Genomic DNA, 8,350 nt, shown 5'->3' with positions numbered 1-8,350 from the left:
AGAAACTCAGGAGGACCCAAGGGTTTCAGGTGAAACTCCTTCTCTATGAAATCCTACTACTGCCCGTCAGAGAAAGTTCCCTTGTGGCTGAGAAGGTAAGCCTGTGTTTTTCAAAACAATCACTGATTGGCTGTTCCTGGCTCTAAGGGGAAAGAAGGTTTGAGTGTGTATGTTTAAAAACCACTCTGGCTAGGCCTTCCTGGTGGCTTCCTAACAAGTGTGCAATAAATGGTTGTATGTTGGTTTTAGCCCAGTTCCCAGCAGAACCATTTTTTTACGTCAGAAGGTAGAACACAACAGTTCCACAATTGGCAGTAATTAGCCCCCCATGATGCAACTCGGCCAAAGGTCTCAGAAGTGAATGAGCCATGGAAACTAGGAAGCCCCCACTGAGCCTGGGGCCTGGCCTTTGGCAGAGAATTTGGCACAGCCCGGCCCTGTTACAAAAGAGGCAGTGTTGGTGCTGGCGTGGGGAGTGAGGCTCAGTCCTTCTGGTTCCTCTCCCCAGCTGCCATTTTGCACCCACGGATACAAGGTGAAGAATGATGGAGCCATCAGAGTGCGAGAGCCACACTCTTTCTCTCTGCCGGCTCCTGTCCCTAGCTGTGGCTCAAACTAAGATTTAGATGATCTCCTAACAGTCATATGCTAGCTTTGAGAGAACACACACCAGCTTGCACATACCCGTCAGAGCCCCTCATTCTAAACAGAGCTTTAGGTTCAAGTCAATCCCAGATCCCCCCGCACCCCTTGCAATTGGACCTGGGAGAGCTTTTTGGGAATCAGAGATTCTCTGTCCCAATATTTAAGAAAATGGCTGATGAAAAGAAAGCAAGTGAGGTTTTCTAAAGCCCAGCAGTCGAAGTACGTTGTGTAGTTATTGAAAGAGACTCCCTACACAAAGAAACAGTCTTCAGCAAAAGGTGAGTGAGCTGGTGTGGCCTGAACAGGTTGACAAGGAAACTGGTCTGGCCCACTGCTCTCTGGGTGACCTCACTGGTGTGCTGTCCCACAGTCCATTCCAGACAGGTGACCAACCTGTGAGTCAGGCTTGCTTGGGCAGGAGGCAGCCAATATAGGGAATACCTGCGTTCCTGTAACCTGACAGCCATGACCCTTGACCTTAGAGGGGTTATCCCATCTGAGGACAAAGCGGGCTTTGTCCTTATAAGCTGTTGACAAATTGTTAGGAAGAAGCACATCGCTCTCTCTCCCACCATTAGCCGCACAGGGTCTTAGATTGTTTGGAATATCTCTGAGCCACCCAATTCTCTTCTTGTTTTAGGCCAGACTTCCGAGTTTCAGATTAACTATACTTGATTTGTGGCTGCCTTCACTTTTCCATGAGAGTGAACTCCCAGAGTTGAGGGTGCCAATTCCTAAGCCAGCAGACAGTGATATATTCCTGGGACTTTCTCATCCTGCCAAGCATTCTTTATTCTCGGAATTTCAAAAGTCCATACCGGGAGCTTCAGTCTCTTTTTAAAATCCAAATGTGGACTCCAGAAGGAGGCAGACCTAAGATCAAGTTGGGGGACCTTGAACTAATAACAATCTGCCTGAATCACCATTTCTTCTTTTGCAAATGGGATAATACCTACTTCATAGAATTGACATGTTGATCAAGTCGAATAATGTAATAAATTTCCCTGTATGGGGCTGATACATGGCAATGCCCAGTACACATTTGTTTCCTCTCCTTCATCGATTCCACACGGCAAGGAGTTCCCCCAAAATACTTTCGTTCTTTTTTCAATATTAGCTTTATCTGTGTTTTAAAAAGATTGTGCATTTATTGAAAATTTAAGTAATACTGAAAACCATTCAGAGGATAATTTTACAAATCACCTTATGTGCTTCACTATTGAATATGTGTATTGTTAATACCAAACTTATGTTTTTATTGAGGTAAAATTTATGTACAATGATATTCACAAACCTTAATTGTTCAATTTGATATATCTGTGTATATAATGCTCCAGAAAGTTCCCAAATCCACCCCCTGCAGTCAATCACTGAACTCGACTACCATAGGTTGGTTTGGCCAGCTCTTGAGCTTCATAATTCATAAGGCATTGCATAGAGTACTGAGAAAGGTTTTGCATCAGTCATGAAACAAAATTAGGCCTGTAGTAAATGCTGTGTACTCCTGCCTAAAAAAGCTTAAAAGCAAGACTCAGAAGGGTCAAAATATTTCCAAGTAACGTAGCTCAAAAATATTTTTAGTAATACAAAAATATCCAACAAATCCATAGTGTCTGGCATCCCATAAACAATTACCAGGCATACAAAGAAGCAGAAAAATATGAACCATAACGAGGAAAAACATCAGTGAGGAAATTTCCCACAAATGACACAGATACTAGAATTAGTACACAGTATATTAAAGGAGAGTAACAATTTCATATGTTCCAATAGCTATAGGAAAGACTGAACATGCTAAGTAGAGATGCAGAACATACAAAAAAAGAGACCCAATTCATGCTTCTGGAGGTTGAAACTATAACATGAGAGGTGAATGGTACAGTGGATGGGATTGATGGTAGACTTAACACTGCAGAAGAAAAAAAAATAGTGAACTTGAAGTCATAGCAAAACAACTAGCCAAAATAAAGCACATGAAAAAGAAAGATTAAAAAGAAAATGAGCAGGGTACCAGTGAGCCGTGGGAAAATTTTAAGTGTCTGCATAAACATGTAATTGGACTCTCCACAGGGGCAGGGAGTGTGTTAGGGAAAAAATTATATTTAAAGAATTATTACTGCCTGAAATTGTCACAGATTTGATCAAAATTACAGACTCAAAGATCCAAGAGGTAGAAGTCCACCAAACTCCAAGCACAAGAAACTTGAAAACAATTATGGCAAAGCACATGATAATCAAATTTCTTAAAACCAGTGATAAAAAGGAAACTTGGAAGGCAATTAAAGAAAAAATATATATACAGAGAATAAAAAGTAAGAATAATAGCATATTTTTCATCAGAAACAATTGAAGCAAGAAGACAGTGTACATCTTTAAAGAACAGAAAGAAAAAATAAGTCAACCTAGGATTTATACCTAGTGAATATATCAAAGACAACAGCAAAACAAAGGCCTTTTCAAACATAAAATATTGAAATATTTTATCATCAGCAGAACTACACTATGAGATATCATAAAGTTTTAAAAGTTGTTCTCATAGGGGAGCCTGGGTGGCTCAGTCGGTTGAGTGTCTGACTCTTGATTTCAGCTCAGGTCATGATCCCAGGGTCATGGGATTGAGCCCCGCCTTAGGCTCTGCACTGAGTGTGGAGCCTGCTTAAGATTCTCTCTCTCTCTCTTTCTCTCTCCCTCTGCCCTTCTCCTCACCCCCTTTCTCTTGTCTCTCTCTAAAAACAAATGTTGTCATCGTAAAAAAAACAATTTGTAACAATATGTGGTGATAGATGTTAACTAGACTTACTGTGATCATTTCACAACCTACTGAAATATCCAATCAAGAATAAAATAAAATAACCCCACACCTGCCAGAATGGCTAAAATAAAAAACACAAGAAGCAAGAAGTGTTAGCGAGGATGTGGAGAAAAAGGAAACTCTTATACTCTTGGTGGGAATGCAAAATGATGCGGCCACTCAGGAAGACAGTATGGAAGTTCCTCAAAAAATTACAAATAGAACTACCCCATGATCCAGTAATTTCACTATTGGGTATTTACCCAAAGAATATGAAAACACTAATCCAAAAACACTAATATATAATATAATTATATAATATTATATATATATATATATATATATATATATATATATATATATCATGAATATTATTCAGCCATAAAAATAAATGAAATCTTGCCATTTGCAACAATGTGGATGAACCTAGAGAGTATAATGCTAAGTAAAATAAGTCAATCAGGGAAAGACAAATATCATATGATTTCACTTATATGTGGAATTTAAGAAACAAAACAAATGAACAAAGGGAAAAAAGAGAGACAAACAAACAAACAAAACAGACTCTTAACTATAGACAACAAACTGATGCTTACCAGAAGGGAGAGGAAGGGGAATGGGTGAAATAGGGATTAAGAGTGCACTTCTCTTGATGAGCACTGAGTAATGTATTGAATTGTTGAATCACTATATTGTACACCTGAAACTAATGTAACACTGGATATTAACTACACTGAAATTAAAATAAAATTTAAAATATTTTTAAAAAGAATAACATAAAATGAGCAATTAAAAAAAAGATATCACAAAGGATATTTTTTAAGCACATGGAAAATAACACCAGATGGAAATCTGGATACACACAATACAATTAAAAGCCTTGGAAGTGGTAATAATGAGCAGAAATATAAAATACTTTTTTTCTTATTATTTAAATCTTTCTGAAAGAACACTGACTGTGTGAAGTAAACATAAGAGCACTGAAGAAATAAAATGTATGGCAACAGGTGTCCAAAGGTCAGCAGGTAGGGAATGGAAGTGCATTGTTGTAAGTTTCTTTTACTGTATGTAAAGTGGTACAGTATTACTTGAGAGCTGACCGTGATGTTGAAGACATACTCTATGACCATTAACATAATACAAGAGATAAAATGAAATAACAAAAATATGCAGCTAATCCAAAAGACGGCACAAAAAGAGGGCAAAGAGCACCAAAAAACAGATGGCACAAATACAAAAAATTAGCCAGCTGGTAAATTTAAAACCAATCGTGTACATAATGTTAAACAGAAATAGTTTAATCACCCCAAAGTGAAAGTCAGAAATATCAGAGTGATAAAAAGAAAGACCCAGCTATATGTTAGCTAGAAAAAATGCACTTAAAATATAGAGGCACAAGTAGGTTAAAAATTAAAAGATGAAAAATTATATACAATGTTAATACCAGTCAAAATAAAGCTAGAGTAGATGTATTAATATCAGCAAAAGTAGATTTTATTTGTTTGTTTTGTTTATTTCTTTATATATTTATGAGAAAGAGAGAGAGTGTGAGCAGACAGGAGCAGAGGGGGAGAGAGAGAGAGAGAGAGAGAGAGAGAGAGAGAGACTCTTAATTAAGCAGGATCCATGCTCAGTGTGGAGTCCAACGCAGGGCTCGATCCCACTATCCGGGGATCATGACCTGAGCTGAAATCAAGAGTTGGACGCACAACTGATTGAGCCACCCAGGCACCATAAAAAGTAGATTTTAGAACAATGAATAGAACCAGGGGTAAAGGGGGTCATGTAATAATGATAAACTGGTCAATTCACCAAGATATAACAATCCTAAATATTCATTCCCCTAGTAACTGAGCTTCACTAAACATGAGACAAGAAAGGATGAACTGATGGGTGAAAAAAACAGATCAAAGATTATGGTTATAGTCAAAGATTTCAATAACTGATAGAAATTATAGACAGAAAGTCAGTAAGTATCTAGAAGATTGGAACAACACTATTAATCAAGTTGACTTAACTGACAATTACAGAACACTGTACCCAACAACGGCAGAATATACTTTCTTTTCGAGTATCAATGAAACATCTACCAAGACAGACCATATGTTGTGTTGTAAAACAAATCTAATTAATTTAAAAGGAGTCAAATCATAGAAAATCTGTTCTATAACCACACAGAATTAAATTACAAATTAGTATCAGAAAGATAGCTGGAAAACCCCCAAGTAGTCCTAAGCTACGTTATAAATAACTCATGGTATTTAGAATAAATCAAAAGAGAAACTTCCAAGTATGTTGAACTGAACAAAAATAAAAACCAACACTAAAAAATGTGGATTTAAGTAGTACCTAAAGGAACATTTATGGCACAAATTTCTCGTGTTAGACAAGGGAAAAAAAAGGCCTCAAATCGATGCACACGGTGTCCACCTTAAGAAGATATCCAGATGGCCAACAGACACATGAAAAGATGCTCAACATCACTCATCATCGGGAAAATACAAACCAAAACTACAATGAGATAATCTCCTCACACCTGTCATAAGGGCTAAAATCAAAAACACAAGACACAAGTGTTGGCAAGGATGTAGAGAAAAAGGAACTCTCATGCACTGTCGGTGGGAATGCAAACTGGTGCAGCCATTCTGGAAGAGAGTATGGAGGTTCCTCAAAAAGTTAAAAATAAAACTACCTATGACCCAGTATCACACTCCTGGGTATTTACCCCAAAATATGAAAACACTAACTTAAAGGGATACATGTACCTGTGTGTTTATTGAAGCATTGTCTACAATAGCCAAATTATGGAAGCGGCCCAGGTATCCATCAACAGATGAATGGATAAAGACGATGTGGTACATACATATAATGGACTGAATACTCTTGAGCCACAATATACTGAATACTATTCAGCCACAAAAAAGGAATGAAATCTCGCCATTGCAACAACGTGTATAGAACTAGAGAGTATACAATTCAAAGCAAAATAAGTCAGTCAGAGAAAGACAAATACCATAAGATTTTACTCACGTGTGGAATTTAAGAAACAAATGAGCAATGGAAAAACAGAGAGAAACAAACCAAGAAACAGATTCTTAACTATAGAGAACAAACTGATGGCTACCAGAGGAGAGCTGTGAGGGGGATGGGGGAAAAAGTGATGGGGAGTAAGAGCACATTTACCATGATGAGCACTGAGTAATGTACAGAAGTGTTGAATCACTATATTCTACCCCTGAAACTAATATAACACTATGTATAACATGTGAACTGTACTGGAATTAAAATAAAAAGCTTACTCAAAAATAAAAAAGCAAGAAACTAGAAAAAGAAAAGCAAATCTAAAAAAGGACACAGAAAGATCAGAGACCAAATTAATGAACTAGAAAATAGAAAAGCAATTGAGAAAATCAATGAAATTAAGAAAATCAATGACTTTCTTCGAGAAGGTCATTAAAACCAATACATTTCTAAACTGATCAGGGGGAAAAAAAGACCCAAATCACTAATATCAGGAATAAGAGAGGTGGCATAGCTCGTTTCTAAAGATATTAAGGGATACAATAGCACCTACCGTATGATTCCATTTATATAAAATTATAGAAAAAAGCAAATTATTCAGCACAGAAGAAAGCAGTTCTGTCGTTGCTGGGGATGAGGGGGAGGGAACAATGGGTTACCAAGGGGCACAAAGGACATTTTGGAGTTGATTAAATATTTGGCACTTTGATCGTGGTGATGGTCTCATGAGAATATACATCTTTCAAAGCCAATCAAATTATACACTTTACACATGTGCATCTTAGTGTACTTTAATTAGAAACCATTTTTAGAAAATACAGTGCTCTCCATTGCAACCAACAGTCTGCTAAGATCCACTGCTTTTAAACAATTTACTTGGAGAAATTCTATCTTACTTATAGTAATTATGAGTTTCCTTAAGCCGTTCACATGGTAATTCAATGACCTTAAAGTTTAGGGAAAATACAGGCGCATTTTGTTGCTGCTGGAAATAGAGCAACTAACTGGCCTATAGATAACTCAAGCTCATGGTCTTGGCCTCACTGACATTGGACATCAACCAACTGAGCTAACCAGCCACTGATAACATTATAAAGAAACTTTATTGAGGTTTTTGTGTGTACTAAGTTTTCAACTCCTTTGGGTGATTGCTGGATTGTATGGAAAGAGTGATATTTATCTTCACATATATATAACTTCACACATCCGCAACTATTTCCTAAGGCCAAACTTCCAGTGTCTTTTAAAAACTTTTTGTTGAGGTATAATTGACTTACAACATTATATTAGTTTCAGGTGTATAACATAATACTTCGATATCTGCCTATAATGCAAAATGATCACTGTAGTAAGTGCAGTTAACATCCATCACCATCCAATGGGATTACTGTTGAGACTTGTTTAGTTACAAGTAATAGAAGACATCTTGAGATCTCCTAGGGAAATATGCATTTTATGGATTCGGGGGTGAGTGATGGGCCTCTGTGACTGTCAGGAAGGCAGCCGGAACTGTGAAGTTTCCAGAACCAGGGACTGAAAGATCATCAGGACTTCCCGTTCATCTCTTGTTTCTGCTTTCTGTACTTCTGCAGGTTTATTCCTCCTCTTTGTAGGCAAGCTTCCACTGTTTTTCTTGTTCCATATGATAGGAAACATGGCCTTGCAAAAGTTCCAGAGTTTCAGTGGCATGGGTCCAACCACATAACAAGAAACCAAATCTCTCTCTTTCTCTGTCATCATTTTAAAAATCCCAAGGAAAGGGCTCCGATTAGTTCAGCATGGGTCAAATTCTTACCTCTGACCATGTAGCAGTGGGAAAGATATCCTTTTTCTGGGAGCTTCTCTTGTGGGTAGGGCAGGCAGTGTCTAGAGAGGAGTGTCTGGGCAGACAAC

The sequence above is a fragment of the Panthera leo genome, chromosome D1 (genome assembly GCF_018350215.1).
Source record: "Panthera leo isolate Ple1 chromosome D1, P.leo_Ple1_pat1.1, whole genome shotgun sequence".
NCBI classification, from domain to species: domain Eukaryota; kingdom Metazoa; phylum Chordata; class Mammalia; order Carnivora; family Felidae; genus Panthera; species Panthera leo.
Note: the sequence above shows the minus strand (reverse complement) of the source record.